At 44.2% G+C, this 19725-nt stretch overlaps 1 protein-coding gene across 1 annotated transcript in view; it reads right to left on the bottom strand.

The window, feature by feature from the left end:
- Blk (BLK proto-oncogene, Src family tyrosine kinase) overlaps nucleotides 1-19725 on the bottom strand; it is a 42850-nt gene that overhangs the window by 21917 nt on the left and 1208 nt on the right. The window lies entirely within an intron of this gene.

Here is a 19725-nt window from a genome sequence, read left to right as displayed (position 1 = left end):
CAACTCTAACAAAAATAACTCAAACCAGATCATGAAACTAATTATGATCATGAAACTGTAATTATAAAACGCAAAACTACAAAGCTTCTAGAAGACAACATGGGAGAAATTAGGTGATCTTGGGTTTGGTTATGTCTTTAAATTTTTTTAATGACATTTATTGTGTATGCTGCCTATATGTGTACATGTATACATATGCATATCTGTATGTATATAAGTGTGCATGTATGTGTGAATATGTATGTACATGTCTCTGAGTGTGTGTGTGTGTATGTGTGTGTCTGTATGCACACACAGATTTGCACACACACAGCATTTGTGCAAAGGTCAGAAGACAACCCTGGAGCCAATGCTCTCTTTCCATAATGTAGGTCCCAGGGATAGAACTCAGGGCATTGGTGAGCACCTTCCTTAGTCCACTGAGCCATCTCTTCAGGTTTGGTAATAGCTTTTTTAAATCAAGGGTGTTTTTTTTTTTTTTTTTTTTTTTTTTTTGGTTAAAAGTTTTAGTGTATAAAATAATGAGTTACATTATGACATCTTCATGAATACATGTTATACATTTATATTTACCTCTCACTAGTAATAAATTACCTATTTATTTGTTTATCTTATTCATGAGACAGGCTCTCATGAGACTAAATCAGGCCTGGAACTCCCAACTGTCTTGCCACCTCCTCCCTAGTGCTGGAATTACAGAAACGTACTGTCACATCTGGCTCAGTATGTCTTTTAAGGTGGAACACTGACAGCACCATCTATGAAGGATGAAGTTTGGTGTCGGACTTCCAGTTAACAAAGAGAAATGAAAGCCGATGAATAAAGAGACCCTTGCCCATGCAGTCACAGCAGCTTTCCAAGTCAGCTTTCAGCAAAAATGTCCATGAACTGTAAACAGATAAAAACAATTGGCTACGATGAGCCACTGATGCCTCCAGCAACATGGCCGAGTCTAAGAGCATTGTGTTATGAGACAGAGGCTGAATACATAAGAAAACTTGCCATACTCTTCCCCCTGTGTGACAGACGTGCTGGGGGCGAGAGGTCAGTGATCGGCTGGAGGGATGGTGAGAAGAACTGAATGGGAAAGAGCTTTGGGGGTGATGGAACTGTTTATGTGGGAGAGGTTGCACAGTATGCTCATCTTTTCTTTCTTTCTTTCTTTCTTTCTTTCTTTCTTTCTTTCTTTCTTTCTTTCTTTCTTTCTACAAAGTCTCATTCAGTATTCCAGACTAGCTTAGATATCAACCCTTCTGCCTCAGCCTTCTAACTCCTGGGATTATAAATGCAAGCTCACATGCCTGACCATTGGAGTTTATTTTTCACCAAGTTATAATTGTACACTTAAGCATACTCATTTATCTCCATGGAGACATTCCAAATACTACTGAAAATCCAGGGGAGCTCTTCTTGCACACATGTGTTCATAAGGGAAAGAAAGCCGCAAAGGATGTAGTGAGAAAGACTGAAACTGCGGTGCTCTTCCAGTGAGACAGAGACTCTAGCCGTGAAATGACTCTCTGAACACAGAAAGGAAAATAAAAGATGCCTCACTAAAGTTCTGCACACAGACACTTTTCCTTCAGATGGCAGGTGTCACTGACACTGTACCATAAAGCCTGTGTGTGTGTCTAATTATTCTACTTAATAGGATAAAAACATTACCTAGTCACATTATTGTAATGGTTGCTTTTTAGTTAGTTTATTTTAGTAGTAACTTCACTGATGAGGCAGAGTAAAGCTAAGAAGAGCACAGAACAGGATACGAGTGTTATAAGGCTTAATGTTTTACGTATATTGCATGTAATAATGTGATAAGTTATAGCATAAATATTATAGTAAACATAAGAGTAGCATAGCAAAACATAGGAACATGTGCAGCTCAAAGTGGAGACTGTGTGGACAGATATGGTTGAAAGCTGATAAATGAAGGTGTCAGTGTTTAAATGTGTTACTTTATACCATAAAATCTATCACTTAGTATGAAAGAAAACCAGTGAAACCAGAAGAGCTGGGGAGGGGGAAGGGAAAGAAGAGGACTTGGGTGATGGCCGGCATGGGAAGAGGCAGCAGGGCTCAGGCCTTCCATGCCTTTATGATTAGCTACTGCTGAGGTGTTGGAATTCATGCTGATTTATTCTCTGTGTGTCCATGTGAATGTCTATAGAGGCCAGAGGTTACCTTAGCTGTCATTCCTCAGGGGCTATCCACTGTGGTGTCCTGGGTACACTTACCAATTAAGCTAGGCTGACTGGCCAGCAAGCCCCAGTCACCCGTCTGTCTTCCCAGTGCTTTGTTTAAGAGCATTTGCTACCAAACCTGGCTGTTTTACATGGCTGGGGGTTGGGGGGGGATCGAACTCAAGTTCTCATGCTTGTACTACAAGCACTTAAGTGACTAAGTGATCTCCCCAGCCCCCCAGACTCATTAAAGTTCTAATTGTAGCAAAAGCAGGTGCACAGCTTGGTGGATTTGGGGGCGGACACTGGGGAGCTTTGTTGGCCTTTAATCCCAGCAACATTCAGGAGGCAGAGGCAGGAGCATCTATGAATTTGAGGCTAGCCTGGTGAATTCTAGGATAGCCAGGGCTACACACACACACACACACACACACACACACACACACACACACACAAACCCTCAAAAAATCAAAATAAACAAACAAACGAAAGAAAGAGAAAACGTACTGACCACTGTTTGCTTCTGGGAGGGAGCCCTAAAGGATGGTTGGGAGGCAAACTTTTAGTTTTCAGCTGACATCCTTTGGGGCTATCCAAAACAAATATATTCATGGATAGCCTATAGGATCACAACCTGAAGATGAGTAACAAACGTCTGGGTGAAAATTAGAAAATTAGAGAGAGGGGAACTAGGAAGGTAAAACATCCAGAATACACTACTGTAAAGCCGAGGAAACTCCCGGATGGTTTGATTACACAATAAGACATGTACAAGGAGGTAAGAGGGGAGCTGTACTTATCTGAAGATGTAAGAGAATCTGTGGGAATCTATGGAATCAGATCAAGCTGCTAACACTAGAGGAGGGCACGCTTCTGCAAGGGCTGCCAAAGCCTTCCTGAACACCTTCTGCAGAGAGAGGTGAACAAAGAAAACCAGGCAATCACTCAGTTTTCAAAAGCAGAGTATGTGAACTCATCTGAGGAGGGCAGAGGGACAGGAGGAAGGTGACACCCTGCCCCCGGCCAGCTCCATCCGCTCTTGCGGAATGAAACCTATTAGGACTCAAATCAGTGTCCTTTTTCTCTTACACAGTGATTTGTTTTTACCACAAGAAATTCGGAAAATAACAAGGGAGATAAAAAAATTATCCCCAACACCATCACTCAGAGACAGCCATTGTTAACACTGGTATGTCATTTTCCAAGACTATTCTCCAAAAAAAAAAAAAAAAATCATTATTTACATCATGCTTTGTGACCTGCTTTTGAAAGAGCACATCACAGTTGTCTTTTCCTTCTGGGATCTGCTCTGTCTCCTGTATTGCTTGTTGGTCTATCAAGCCTCTTGTCATTAGAGCTTAGTATTGTCTGTCCATTTTACTACATACTAGTTTTACTTCCAACACGTTTTGCACCCTAGACCTGTGTATAAGCACCCAGGACCAAGGTCTTTTTTTTTTAATATTTATTTATTTATTTATTTTATGTATATGAGTACACTGTTGCTGTCTTCAGACACACTAGAAGAGGTCATCAGATCCCATTACAGATGGTTGTGAGCCACCATGTGGTTGCTGGGAATTGAACTCAGGACCTTTGGAAGAGCAGTCAGTGCTCTTAACCACTGAGCCATCACTCCAGCCCCAGGACCAAGGTCTTAATCCTGAATAAAACCCTCCACTAATTTTTGTCAAGATTAAATTCCTGCGAGTGGAATTTCATGGGCATAAGCATGGAGCATTCTCTGATAAGTCACCGGGTGACCCCTCACAGCAGCATAAAAGCTTCCGTCCCTTTCTAAGTCTGTTTATTAAAAAGTATTCTTTACCTTTCTACTTCACTTTTTTTCTTTTCCTTTTTGCTAAGCTGGTATTATAGGTAGACAGTGAATATTTGGGTATTACACATATTCAAAAAAGGAAAATTCCCTAAAACCCCAGCAGCAGGCCCTGGCTATGGCTCTGTTGGCAGTTGTAACCTAGTGTACAGAAAGCCCTGGGTTCCACTACACAAAACCAGTGTGTAATGGTACATGCTGTCAGCTGTTGGGGTGAGGGGTGAAGTCAGGAAGGTCAGAGGTTCAAACTCTTCCTCTGCTACATGAATTTACTCTTACATACCAGCTCACTTCAAACACTTTTTGCTCCCTCCCCCCCAGATGTGTACAAACAGCCTAGGTTGAGGTCTTAATTCTGACTAAACTCTTGGACTAATTCTGGTCAAGGTTAAATTCCTGCAGATGGAATTGCAGGGGCATAGGGGTTCAAACGGTGTTGGAAGTAAACTGGTGTGTAGAAGTTTAAGGTCCAACCTGAGCTACATGAGATCTTGTCTCAACTCAAAAACCAAAAACTAAAACTGAGATCACACTAAGTAAAAATAGCTACACCAATGGAAAGTTATTATAAATAGTTACCACTAACATAACCAGGGCTGTTACATATACACACATACATAAAATATCCAGACTGTTTATCTTGTTTAATAACTTGATTATTTCCATGAACACTACACTGTGAATTACATTTATAAGTAAGTATAATTTATTTGTATTTACTAAATAATTAAAAAATAAATAATTGAATAAAATTTGATCTATAAGTGAGTATAATTTCAATGGAAGTTTTCCAACTGCGACTCAACATATTCACCATTAATTTATGTAAGCACTATTGGTCAAATAACTTACTTGTAATTTTTGGTGATTATAAATAAATTTATTATGAACAAACTTGTAAAATATTGAGCAGTTTGTGCATTTAAAAAACTGCAATTACACTTATGGATGTATGGATAGATTGGTGGATGAATGGATTTAGAGTGTGTGTGTGTGTGTGTGTGTCTCACACACCATGATCTATATGTGGAGGTCAGAGGACAGTTTGTAGGAGTTGGTTCTCTCCTTTCACCATATGGGTCCCAGGGATCAAACTCTGCTCCTTACGCTTGGCAGCAAGCCCCCTTCACCCATTTATCATCTCACTCACCCTTGTGTGATATTTTTAAAGCTATGATTCTGTAAGTAGGATTCAGTATCAAATACAAGCACATGTTTTTAAGGCTTCTGGTCTGTGAGAGTAAGATTGATTTACTCTCTCAAAACTAAAGGAAAAGCTATTTTTCATTTCCTTGCCAATGGAAAGAAAAGAAAAAAGAAAAAAAGCCATCCTTGCCTTCCTGTTAAATAAAAGGTGACAAATAAGACAGTTTTAACTTATTTTATGATTTATAAATAACTTATATTTATTAACCATGGTTTCTAATGCTATGATTTGATTTTCTTATAATACACCAGAGATTTTTATATAAGACATATATCCTTAATATACACATCATTCTGTCCTGTGTCGTAGACATTTTCTCAAGTCAGCTCTGCGCCTTTCCTTTGTTTATGGTACACTATGCACAGACGGTCGCCGATCTATCTACTTAGTTCACTGACCTTTCTATCAGTCCTTTATACAGAAATGTGAAACTGTTGAAACTTGTTCTCAATCAACAGTAAGTTTAAGATTTTTTTCACTGTGTTTGCTACTGCCGTGTGTGGCATGGTGTGTGTGTGTGTGTGTAGAAGCAGGCATACGGAGATCTGAGGACAACTTTGTGGAGTTGATTCTTTTCTTCCTCCACGTGGGTCCTGAATTCAGACCACTATTTGACTATAGTTCAATGCCAGGCTTGCATTGTGAGCACCATTACCTGCTGAGCCATCTCACGAGCCACAGAAAGTTTAAATATGTAAACAAACAAACAAACAAACAAAACCATCTCAGCAACGACGCAGCTGCGCTAGTGTGCTGGACATTGGTTCTTCATTTTGCTTGGTTTTCTTCCCTGACCCGTCCTCCATCCTCTCTGTGTTATTCATATGAAGGACAACCTAGCCCCATCATTACTTTGTCCTCTGTTTCTCCACAAGAGTGATCTTTATCCTGAAGCTAGTGGATGTTCTATCATGCACGGTTTCCTGCGCCACTGGCATGTACCTGTTGTCACTGCAATATTAATCTTTTGCTTTGTGTTTGAGACTTACAAAAATGACTCTATAATCTATGCAAACATTTTGCAATTTGCTTTTGTTTTTTAAATGGTATAATTTGTTTGTTGTAAGGTAGAAGTCCCTGGTCCTAAAACAAAACAAACAAACAAACAAACAAACAAACAAACAAACAAACTATTCAGGGGCTGGAGAGATGGTTCAGCAGTTAAGAGCACTGACTGTTCTTCCAGAAATACTGAGTTCAATTCCCTGCAACCACATGGCGGCTCACAACCATCTGTAATGGGATCCAATGCCTTCTTCTGAAGAGAATGACAGTCTACTCATATAAATAAAGTAAATAAATAAATCTTAAAAATACCAAAACCAAACCCCAAAACACCCTATTCAGTTAAGTGACTTGTTTTGTTTTTTCACCTTCTCCTAAGAGTCTCTGCTTCTTGATCTCAATAATGAACAGCGCCCATGTGGTCCACTCAGCAATTCCTCCAAGAACAAGGAAAATCTGTGTGTTAAATAACCTTTTTGGGCACCACAGATCCCAGCATAATCCCCGAGAGATCCGCCAGCAGAACCGGAGAGATACATTCTCACCAAGAGGTATCTCTAGATGTTTATTTTACTTATGGAAGGGTGGCTTTAATTTGTTTTTTCCTGATGACTTTTAGCAAGCTAGGAATCATATTGACCTTTCCCACTATGTTGGCCTATTCATATTGGGTGGCCATTTAGAAATGTCTTCTTATCTCCAATACCAACCCAAACAATACATTACCTAAAAATACACCAAACAGTGGCTATGCAGACCTGTATTGAATTTGTTGAAAGTACTTTAAAGGTGTTTTTTAGGAGAGGAGATTGAGTCATTGGTTGCTAATTAAGAGGACTATAGTTCAGAGGTGAACCTTCCCTCCATAGCCACCAAAAGTCAAATAGGTTTTCCATCAATATTCCAGCAGAAACTGTACAAGATATTTCTAAAGTTTGGTGGATAATAAAAATGCTCAAGAATAGAAAAAAAAGCAACAAAAGAAAGGAATCAGATGTCAAAGATGCCCCAGTAAAAGCTGCAGTAACTGTGAAATAGCAAAGGGATGCACACAGACACATAGGGAGAAACACAGACACACAGAGACACAGTCACACACACACAAATACACAGACACACACACATAAACACACAAACACACACACCACAAACACCACAAACATTACACAGCACACATACAGAAGCATGCTAGACAACAAACAAACACTGGGGATCACCAGAAAGACACTCAAGCAAACGGTGCTGTGACACTTGATGTTTCTGTTGAAGCGGGAAGGTATTCCCTCTCCTCACAACTGTGCCCTAATATCAAATCTATATTGATGAAAGATTTAATCATAAAAGGCTTTAAAACATTAGAGGGGAGAATGAGAACCTAAATAAAGATGATGGTTGAATCAGAAAGTCAGATATTATATAATAAAAGTCCTATCACACATTCTCAGGTCTGTTCCTGGATGCCTCATGGCTGTTCTTTGCACAGACCCACATGTAGAATCTACCCCTGCACAGAAACCATGCAACTCCTCACTGCACAGAAACCATGCAACTTCTTATTACCAGGACTTTATTCCTTACTATTTCTAATTCATTTTTCAAAAATGCTTTAAGAATAATATTGAGAAAAATCCTGTATTAATTTTATTAGCATTGTAGTTATGATCATATATAATTTTTGAAGAAATGGCAAATTTTAAATTATATTCATTTGTGTGTGTGTGTGTGTGTGTGTGTGTGTGTGTGTGTGTGTGTGTCTTGTGTACCTGCACATACATATCACAGAACATGTGTGGAGGCCAAAGGACAATCTGTGGGTATTCATTCTTTCTTTCCACCATGTGGGGTCCAGGGATTAAACTCTGGTAGTCAGGCTTGAGGGCAAGCGTCTTTACTTAATGAGCTGTCTCCTTGACCCAACCTTTCTAGTCACAAGAACACTGTGCAGGATATCTCCAGATCTTGTCTTATGTCTTCCATAGGCTTCCTCAGGACAGTCCTCAGTCATTTTCTTTTTGGCTTATTGACAGCACAGATTGGTGAGCTTCTCTTTTCATTTTGGAGTGGATTTGTGTGTGTGTGTGTGTGTGTGTGTGTGTGTGTGTGTGCATGTGTGCACATAGACACTAATAATAAATAAAAAGAAATATTTCTCTTCTAAATCAATAAGGTGAAATTATGTACAACTTCTCCCTCCCTCTCATTTTGAGGCAGGCTCTTACCATGTAGAACATATTATTCTCAAACTCACAGTCCTCCTGCCTCAGCTTTCTGAGTGCTGGTATTACAGACACGATTTCCCCATACCTAGCTTTATAGTTTATTTCTTGTACAACTCAAAATTTCATATAAAATAACATTACTTATTACAAAGATGAATGCTAACACAGAAAATTATACAGGAAATTTTAATATCTTGATTATTTGAATTTTACTTATTCTTCTTTGGGAAAATGTGCTTTTTTTAAAAAAAATGAAACACAGATTAAATGGAGTTGGTGGAAGGAGAGGTATTGGCTTGTGTCCTGACATCATGGTTTGCAAAGTGTAGCTCATTTGCCGTCTGTCCTTGTCTCCTTCCCTGTCAGGTAAAGTCAAGGCGAGGATGACCAGTAGCTCAGAGCGTTTCGCAGAAGACTAGCTAGAAGCTAAGTCCAACACAGCATCTGTGGGAGCGCCGACTGGTGCTTAGCCTGGAAGACTTGTATTGTCTTTTATCAGTCAAAATTGTATTGTAAGCTTCTTTCTTATCATGCAGACCTGAACACACTTTTACAACTCTCCTTACCATGCATGTGCGCACTTACCTTCATCTGGTGTGTGTGTGTGTGTGTGTGTGTGTGTGTGTGTGTGTGTGTTGGTTACTGTATTTCCCTGCACTTTCTTTAGGCTTTCTAGGTTCTCGGAAGAAAAACCAGTTTGGACAAATTTCTGGAAACCGTTTCAAGATTCCTGACTCAAGCCACCAAGTTGCTTGCCAAAAAGGCTGTGACAGTATCAGCTGCCTCCTGTTATGACAGCATGACCTGTATCACCCAAGGCAATGCCAGAGATGGTTTGATTCTTCCCCCGTGAGGATCTCATCATCCCTAAACAAATGCTTTTCATAGCCAACATACCTTCTACAAAGATCACTGCAGCTGCTGCGTAGAGAAGAGATTGCGACTGAGAGCTGAAGACGGGGGTCCTTGGCAGGAGAAGAAGCAAGAGGCTGTGTCTGGAACACGGGTGTTATCGACAGATATGGGAGCATTGACTGGAAACAATGAGATGCTACCAACATCCACACCATGTGAATACCTTTGAGGGAGGGGCGGTCTCTCTGCAGTGGAAGAGCCACCTCACCCCTTCTGAAGAAGATTAGAATCTATGTTCAGAATGAAGAGTTCCATCTCTGGCAGGCATCTGAAAACCCAACCACACTGAATAAACTCATGAAAGCAAGTGTCCACCTGGGCAGCATGAGTTCTACACAAGCCATGCCTGAAGTGCCATTGAGCCAACTCCTGGTCCCCTCAGATGCCTGAGCTTAAGAGTCTGTGCCTTGTGGATAAAGGCAGCCTAGTGCCCGCGTGAGACTGAAGGCTGGACAATTCGATCACCAGCTCAGATAGGACCCGGGGTAGGGATGCATTCTATGCCTGATTCATGTTGTCAATGTCCCCTTCACCCAGCTCCAGTTTCTACATCTGCGGAACCCTAGGGTGCTTCATTCCTCCATGCAGTCGCAAGGTCATAGGGCCAGCCCAGCCCAGCCCAAATCATCCTCTGATGACTCCTGAAGCCCTGACCTGCTTCAGAGAGTAACTGCTCTTGCTATTGTGGGAAACGTGCTGTTTTGTTTCCCAGAGTCCCTCCCTTCTCTGAGAGGGGACCCTTGACCCAAGTCCAACTGATTGGGGTTTGGGTAATAGGATCAACTCTATGTAATGGGGCCAAAAGCCCTCATTGCAGGACTAAGGCTGGCAGGTTCTCCCAGACAGCTACTTAGCTGTGTCCTGAAGACCTCAGTTTGGCAAGGAATGGTGTGTAGTCTTCAGAAGTATGGTCCCTATTTGTTATGGTCCAGATGCGTATACCTTCCCTGACATACTGGAGGCTGCTCACGGCTCTGTATGAGAACAGAAAACCATCATCCCTGAAAGATTACACAGGGTCTGGACTATCAGGGTATTTGAGGAGGCCAAAAGGCTACAACACTCATGATAAGGAAGGACCAGAGAAAGGGCCGTAGAGCTCAGAGAACAGCTGATAGTGTCACACTGACTATTTATTGATGCTGGAACTTCGTGTGTGTGTGTGTGTGTGTGTGTGTGTGTGTGTGTGTGTGTAGGCCAGAGGGCCAACTGGAGTGCCAACCCTCAGGAATGTCCACTTTGATTTTCGAGACAGGATTTCTCACTGGCCTGAGGCTCTGACTTGGGTTGTGTGTTTCGGTGAACTGGAGTGGCCACCTGACTCAGTCATGCATGGCATGTGATCAGGTGATGAGGGACAGAGAACCCAAGAACTTTCCCAGACTCCATTCATTTATAAACAGAGATGTTCTTTATGCTGTTGCCCAAGATGCTGAAGTGAAATGGTCCTTGTACCAGAAAGAGAAAGTGTGACTCTCACCAGAGCCTTCCACTTGTTCAGTGTAACATAATGGTAAACTTTCTGTGACTCAGAAAAATCCCCAATATTTTTCTCACTAAAGGTAGGACAGTAGGTTGGAGTTTCTCTTTTCCCATTGCAGTGGACCCCAAAACCGGTGGAGGCCAGACACAGGCTGCTTTGCTCACCACATTCTCCTCCATACAGTGTCCACATAGCCCAGGATTTCTTTTTGAATGGATGAATGAACCAATCAATCAATTGGTCAATCCAGGAAAACCCAAGCATAAAAAATAAAATAAAATAAAATAAAATAAAATAAAATAAAAATGGCCACTTCTTCATCTCCCTAGTACCCGACTGCTACACAGAATGTACACTTTAACTTACAAAGACAAAGGTATAAAGACATCAGTTATCTCCAGCCAGAGTCTGTACACTGACTGGGGCCATTAGCCATTACTTGAGGCTGACACACTGACCCCAATATTCAGTGGTGCTCTACGTCACTACAGTACGTCACAGATGACCAAGATGCAAATATCACCAGCTCACTTTGACGTCAGCACTGCTTGCCGTACCTTAAGAAGCCTTTCTTCTTCAGTGAGTAGTAGCAACTGAGGAACATAGCACAGACTTTTGGAGAAATAGGAAACTGAGTGTGTCCATGTTTGGTGCCTCGGGTTCACACACTTTAAGGAGATCCAAGACAAGATCACCAAGGAAGGAGATCAGATACATTTAAGAAATCACTCAGCCACCAGGAGTGGGGCAGGAGAGTCTGTTGTTAATAAAAACAGCTATTTGAAAAGGAAAGAACCTACACTGGCATCAGGAACCCAACAGACTAAAGGCTGACATAGTCCATGGGGTGGCTGAGTGTTTATGTTTGCTCTCTTGAATTTTAAAAGGTTTATCTTCGCCCCTTCAGCCTCAGCTGATAACATTTCAGATGGATGCACACAGCTCACTCAGTGGGAAGAGCTAACAGCAACTACAAGCGCTGGTGAGTTCTTCTGACTCCCGGGTGGGAGATGTGAAGCCGGTGGAATCCATTTAGTCTAAAAATGCCAACATGTTCTCTTTAACTAAGAACTGTAGATACGGGGCTGCATATATACAGGGCTGTGAGTGTAGTTCAGTTGGCAGAATGCTTGTGTGGCATGCACAAAGCTCTGGGTTCCATCCTCAGCACCTCAGAAATTGGGCATGCTGGCACACACCTGTAACCCAAGCACTCTGGAGGCAGAGAGTAGATGGAAGAATGAGTTCAAGGTCATCTTTAGCCTCGAAGCAAGTTTGAGGCCAATCTGAGCTACTTGAGACTCCAGAAAAAATATTTCTGGGTTCACAGTCTCCTTATAACTGTGATGAAATTGAAAACAATGTCCCCAGAAAAAATATACCATAAACATACCAGTTCTAAAAGGTTTTTATTTCCAAAGTATAGTAAGAGAGCTTAGTTTTGTTACTATTAAAATTAGAGTATTAAAAACCTTTTCTGTAATAGAAATTTATGGCCAGGAGAGATGGCTCAATGGTTAAGAATACTTGCTGCTCTTACAGAGAACTCGAGCATTCTGTTCCCTGCGTCAATATGTCAGCTCACAACTTTCTGTAACTCCAGGGAGCCTGATGCCCTCTTCTGGCCTCTGAGGGCACACACACAGTATTTGTCCTCCCCATAAACACAACACAGAGATAGGAGAGAGAGAGAGACAGAGACAGAGAGAGAGAGAGACAGAGACAGAGAGACAGAGACAGAGAGAGACAGAGAGACACAGAGAGACACAGAGAGAAACAGAGAGACAGATAGAGACAGAGAGGAGACACGAGAAAGACAAAGAAAGAGGGAGACAGAGCGACAGAGACAGACAGAAACAGACACAGAGAGAAAGATTTTTTTTTAAACTGAAATTTCTATGCTAAATTTGGCACCCACTTTCAGGGACCCTTTTCCTGGCAAAGCCTGCAACAATTCACAGACTTCTGATTAAGAACAAACTAGCCCAAAGCTCTAGGGGTTGTTTCCTTATGAGTCACTTCATTTCCCAGGCAGGAAAGTCTGTTCTCCAGCCAAAGACCACATCACAGCACTGGCCAGCAAATATGGTTGTCCAGGAGCCAGATGACAGAGGATGAAACTCTCAGCCACCGCCGTCACCACTTACAATGCCTCTCGGTGCCAACCCCATTCTGTCCCCAAATAAGCATTTTGTGTTCCCAATTAATTGCCATTTCTTGGAGGGATTAGAGAAGGACAGCCCTCCATTACACGATGCAGCTCAGATTAACTTTGCCTGTGTGCTATTTCGTTTTTGAACCACAGCTCTCTGTGTAATGGTTTTTAAAAAAATCAAAGCAAAACTTGAGGTCCAAAACCATGCAGCTTCGCAAATGACCACTGTGCCATAAAGTCACGGGAAGATGCTTATGTTATGACAGAAAGAGAAGGGGGGAAAGCAGAATCACAGTAATGTCTCTCATGCATCAGTGATCTCATGCATCAGTGATAAACGATGTCCAGGGTAAACCAGCGAGAGCAGATATTTAGGATCAATACAACAAGCAAAGCCAGCTGAATCAGAAGTCGTGTCTGTTTTCAGCATTACCTTTGGGGTTACATACTTTTTACAGATTTGAAGTCAGGAGACAAATGATACATCTGTGTTAAATTAGCCTACCCTCCCAGTGGCTCTCCCTCCCTGGTCTCAGCAGCCTGCCCCTCCTGTGGCTTCCCATGTGACTGGGCTTTGGGGGTAAGTAGTGCCAGGGCTGAGCTAGCAGAACATCCCCCAGACTCAGACCACAAACCCCAAGCCTAGCGTTAGAAAGAGCAAAGAAGACACCATCAGCACTTCCAGCGTGCATCCTGGTTCCCTCAGACCCCTCCCAGTTTATGTCTTCAAAAGAGACCGTTTCCTATAAACGAGGTGGGGGGTGGGGCTCCATTTTTAGATTCATGGGGTTTGTGGAATAGACATGTTGTCTTGTTTTCTCATGCCACCAGAGACTCTGATGTTCATATCACCCCGCTCGCAAGCAGACCGACATTTGGAGTCAGATGTAAATGGCTTATCTGCAGTAACTGATTAGTGCTGAGAAACATTACAGCCCCTTGGCTGCCAAGACCCTGGCCTGGCTCAGCTTCTGCCTGGCATCTGTGGTCCTCATAGTATCCCCATGAGAGCATGAAGTCAGCTACTCCCACTAAAGCTACTGAGAGAGGACTGGATAGGTTCCTACAGCAGAACCTGAGGGAAGGAGACAGCGCCAACATGCAGAGGCTTGAAGAGCTGCCAGCAAGTCTGCCCCCAGAGCCCTGCTGACCTCTAGTTGGGCTCCCAAGAGCTTTCCTCTCATAGCCAGCCCTTCCAGCTGCTAAGGGAAGTGAATGAAAGCCTAGGGGCCCCTCCTGCTCTCTGACCCCAGTGTTCATTTGCCTCTGGACTCACAAGTGACCTGGCTTCCTTTTCTGCTGTCCTAAAGCACTCTGAAGGACCTCGGGGACAGTGCCACAGTCCTGTCATTTGGACTCCCGTCGGAATGAATGATTGGCATGCAAGACTGACTTCATAACCACTCTCACTTCTGTGCTTCTTAGGCCCGGACAGTGTCTTGCTCTCTGATAGACAGTTTCAGAGCTGAGAGCCAAAGGGGCCGAGGAATGTGGGGAGGACTTAGCCCCAAAGGTGGTAGGATAATATGGAGAAAGTAAGGCAGGAAAGACTGAGCCAGGAGCCTGAGCTGTGGAGCAGCCTAGAGGAACAAGAGGAGGGTACTACACTAATAACCCACAGGGCATAGAAGCAGGATCAGCAGGATCATGTCCCCAGGCAAGCTGGCGCCAGAGTCTCCTGGGGGTAGAGACGCCCTCAGCCAGAGGTTGTAGGTCACAGCTTGAGGTCTTACATGAGCATTGCTCGGAGCTCATCACATCTTAGCTCCTGACCTCTCAGTCTCTGTGTATGGACCATGGAGCAGCCTGTTCTCAGCCCTCACCTCTATAACGACCCACACCTCTCTCCCCGCTCCCATTCCCTTCACCGCACTACCTCCTTGCCTTGCTGCCGGTGCTAAGGTGCAGACTAATGCTGGATCCTAAGGACACAACCCTGAGTGTGCATCTCAGTGCTGCTCCCTCCCAGTTCTGGACCCCTAGGTAGGTTCCTACCACCAGTTTGGGGACCAGCTGAGACCAGGGCATCCTGGTATATATCTAGGTGCCTCACCACCCTTCACCGTTTGACCTGAGTGCATGCTGTACTACAGAGCCATTAAAGTCTGACAAGTGGTTTGAGAGGTAGCTTAGCTCCCCTGCCCCCCAAAAGCACTATTGGAAACAAGCTGAGAAAGAGGAAGTTGCCCAGCCAAGGCCCCAGGCCAGAGCTCCATTCTAGAAGTAAAGTCTCAGAGACTAATGAGCCAGGCAGGGCACAGTCCACCCCCAGCTCTCTCTTAGCTTCTGACTCTTCCTCTGGTCTTAACCTCAGCTCACCATCTTGTCCCGTCCATATCAGCAGCACCCTGTATCTGGCCAATCCTAGGCTGTGGAACACACACACACACACACACACACACACACACACACACACACACAGTCTTTAGAAACTACCCCATTCTCAGGTCAGCTTCTAGAAAGTGCTTAACTTGCAAATACTCAATAGTCTCTAACCTGAACCTTACACTCCAGTGGGGCCAGTAGACATCTTATCTTCAGAATCTCCTTACCCTAAATCCTTGCCAAGCTTCTGACATTGGAACACAACTTTGTCATCTACAAAGTTTATGCTCTAGAACTGTGTAATAGGGTTGAAAAAAACAGAAATAATAAGCAAAAAAGAAGTCATAAACCTCACCTCATAATGCTTTAATTACATTTATGATTTTGTGTTGGGGTTGCACTCATAGCTGGCCACAGACTGAACATGCCTGCTTTAGAACACTGATTTTTCTCTAAAACTCCCACTTGTAGGGAGGTGATGCCTTTATCCAAAGCCAGGGTGACTACATCCGCCCTTCTCAATGATAGTAACAGGCTCTGAACTCAACAGTTTCCACCAGTACCCATTTGTATCTCAACACCTCACAATGGCCCAGCTAGATGGCACAGATCTAGAATGGATCCCAGGGGTGGAGCTGGTGCCAGGCAGGATCATCAGACATTCTGTCATCTATCTATCTATCTATCTATCTATCTATCTATCTATCTATCTATCTATCTATCATCTGTCTGTCTGTCTGTCTGTCTGTCTGTCTGTCTGACTATCTGTATCTCTTTTGAGATAGAGTCTTATTATATATCTTTGGCTGGCTTGAATTCACTATTTAGACCAGACTAACCTTGAGCTCACAGAGATCTACCTTTCCCTGCCTCCTGAACACTGGGATTAAATATGTGCCCTGCTATGCCCAGCTGCTTTCTTCTTTTAAAACTTTCTCCTACCCATTCTTCAGCTCCAACCACCTTGTCAATCACCCCCTCTCCACTGTCCACCTACCTCCTTTGTCCCATCACTGCCCCCATTCCAAGTCTGCACATAGAAAAGAGATTGCCAGGCCTGGGCATCAGAGAGCAAGTGTCTCTGCCCATCCCAGAAGTTAACAACACTCTTCTCCCTTCTAACAGTACAAAGCCAAGCCATGCTAGAAACCTGCCTCCTGCCTCCTCCTGCCTCCTCCTGCCTCCTCCTGCCTCCTCCTGCCCCCTACTGCCCCCTCCTGCCCCCTACTGCCCCCTCCTGCCCCCTCCTGCCCCCTCCTGCCCCCTCCTGCCCCCTCCTGCCCCCTCCTGCCCCCTCCTGCCCCCTCCTGCCCCCTGCCCCCTGCCCCCTGCCTCCTGCCTCCTGCCTGCATGCAAACAAAGACCTCTGCATAGAGTGCCTCCCTACAACAAGCTCTGTGCGGGATAGAGATAGGAACAGTTTCCCTCTGACCCAGGAGCAAAAGGCAGAGCTGCACACCACCCACAGGAATTAAACAGATATCATCCATTTGCAGGTCATGTCAGAAGCCCAAACCTTGCTGCCCAGGGGAAGCCTCTGCAAACCCAAGGGCTCTCTATGCAAGAGTGTACGTACATATTGTACCACAGATGACACCAGCTCCAAAGACCTCTCTCCTCATTCCTTGTGGGCCTTTACTTTGCTGTCTACTAGCAGCCTTTAGTCAAAACTACAGGCTCAGAACACATGACAGCTCCAATAAATACAACAGGAGCCCTGGCCTTAAAGGTCAGAAGTGATCTAACCCATGAAACCCAGAACATCGAAAGCCCTTGTGGATACCACTGTGGGGTTGTGGACTTACATAATTCCCTGCATTTATTGTGCAGACCAGATGTGTCATGTTTTCTCTGACTGGTCTGTGACAGCATCCCTGGTGTCAGATGTACAGAGGCCAAGCAAGGTGGGAATGGCAAAGCCTCCCAAGAACTTCTTGCTGCAGGTTTGTAGAAATAGCACCCTTTTGGTGAAGGAGGACTGCCCCCATACCCCTCTGTCACCTTGGGGGAGACTCTGATATTCTGTAGAACCTGTACTCCATCTTGTGGTTCTGTTTGGCACTCAGATCTCTGCTTGGAGCAAGCTGTGGCTACTGTTTGACATGGCAGGAAGCAGAATGCAAACAAGCCACTGGCTCACTTTCCCCCAGCTGGCAGGCTCCAAACCATGTCCCCGTTTAGACCTCTGTACCACACCACCTCAAGGGAAGTAGAATGTCAGAAGTTTGTGGTGCCACCTCCCCTGTCTGTGCTGCTTCAGAGCCCACAACACAGGCCACGGAGACCGTCATGGAGATCACCATAGTTAGCAGTGATGATTAGAGCCCAGCCATTCCTCATGCAGCTTTCTTCCTCATGCCCCACCCTTCCCTTGCACCCAGCTTTTCATTCTTGCTTCTTTTGTGCAAGAATGGTTTGCAAGCCTGGTGGCACGGGCCTGAGATTTCAGTCACTCAGGAGGCTGAGGATGGTGGACCAAAAGTCTCTTGCCTGTCTAGGCTACAGAGCAAGGTAAAGGAACACCCAGTGAAACCCTGTCTCAGAATAAAAGAAACCAAGGGGCTGGGTTAGCTCAGTGCACAAAACTTTCCTAGCAAGCATGAGACCTTAGGTTCAATCCCTACTGGTAGAGGTGAAGAGGAGAAGAGGGGAGGGGAGGGGAGGGGAGGGGAGGGGAGGGGAGGGGAGGGGAGGGGAGAGAAGGGGAGGGGAAAAGGGGGGAAGAGAAGGAAGAGGAGAGGAAGGGAGAATAGAGAAGAGAGAGGAGGAAGGTAAGAAAGAAATAGAAAAAAGGGAAATAGTTTTACACAACACCTTTCATGGGGCAGGCACCATGCTGGGTGTTAGGACCCAGCTGGAGGAGCAAAGCTTGTCCCTGTCCCAGGGGAGCTTAGGTCTAAAGAGGCTGGTTGGTAGAGGCAAGGCAGAGCTCAGCATTTGCTGATATTTGTGGGAACACAAGGTGGCTAGGAGCACTGTAAGCAATGGTTCTAAGAATCTGAGGAAAAGGATTCTTCTCTATGAGAAAGTGGGGGAGGACTCCAGCATAAGATAAACTAGCATAACATAAACCATGCTGGTGGGGAGCTTCCTCAGGCTAGGTTGTAATCTCCGCTGTTCTGTTTGATAATCATCTCAGTACTGTGATTCAAATCTATGTGTCATCTTTCTGCAAATTTATCAGTCTTTTTCTTCCTCTCCAGCTTCTGGGGCATTGCTAATCTGGCAGAGCCATCGCTTTTGAGGGAACTACATCTGCTCTGCCAGGCTAACCACGGACTCCTGAAGGATAGTGGACCCCAAAGGATGACAGGCTCCATTTGGATGAGAGGCATTGTGTGCAGGTCCAGGTGTCCTGCTGCCTCTTTCTCTGCCTCCTGCCTCCTTTTTGAGGCTGAGTCCAGGCTGGACTGTGAGTTCTGCAGAACAGGTCAGTCTGTGTCCAGCCCCACAGCCCATGCATGTGAAAGGACTCAAAGTGTACATCCAACAACAACAACAAAGAACCAAGACAGAAGAAAAATACAGTGAGGAGCAGGAAACACAACGTGATCCTAGAATAGACAGATGGTGGAAGAGAAAGGGCGGCAAAGGTCTCCTGTGTTCAAAGAGAAGTTTCCCCACTCCTGCTCTGAGGCAAGATAAATACATGGGTTTTTTTGTTTTGTTTTATTTTGTTTTGGTTTTGAACTTTTTGTTTTGAAGCAATTCTAAAATTGTAAAAAAGCCGCAGTCACCAGAATTAATATCCTAATCACAGTGTCACCGGGGAAACTGACCTGTAACTTGACAACCTGTGTTCATTTTCTGTGACCCTGGCAGTCCCGAGGGTTTATACATGTAAAGCGCCCCTCGGTTTGGACCTGTGTGGTCTTTCCTCTAGTTGGATTGTGTTTCGGGTTTGAGGAATGAGGTGCATGGTGGCCGAAGTCCACAGCAGCAACATGTCCTGTCTCCGGTGAAGCTGATCTTGGTATCTTGGCCAACCTGGGGTCTGTCTTGCTATCTCCTATATAGCTACTGCCTCTGCCCCTCATACTGGAGGCTCAGGCCCCTGTCAGTGTCAGGGGAATTAGCCCTTCTTCCTGCAGACACAGCGAGAGAATTCCCCACAGTTCCAGAACATCAGCAATAGTAGCTTTCGGTTTTTTGGTTGGTGTGGGCCAATGATGATGAATACAATGACCGATTACAAAGTGAATGGAGAAGCTGACAAAGTTTTAAACATTGCCTAAATGTATGTGTTCATGTGTTGGTGTGTGTGCATATGCATAGGTGTTTTTTCTTAGGATCTATCCACCTTAGGTTTTTGTTGTCGTTGTTGTGGGGTTTTTTTTGTTTTGTTTTTGTGTTTTGTTTGTTTTAGATCTCTCACTGAAGTAGAGATGAGGGAGTAGAT

Source organism: Arvicanthis niloticus, chromosome 3 (assembly GCF_011762505.2).
Source record: "Arvicanthis niloticus isolate mArvNil1 chromosome 3, mArvNil1.pat.X, whole genome shotgun sequence".
Lineage (NCBI taxonomy): Eukaryota > Metazoa > Chordata > Mammalia > Rodentia > Muridae > Arvicanthis > Arvicanthis niloticus.
This window is presented reverse-complemented; position numbering and strand designations above follow the sequence as displayed.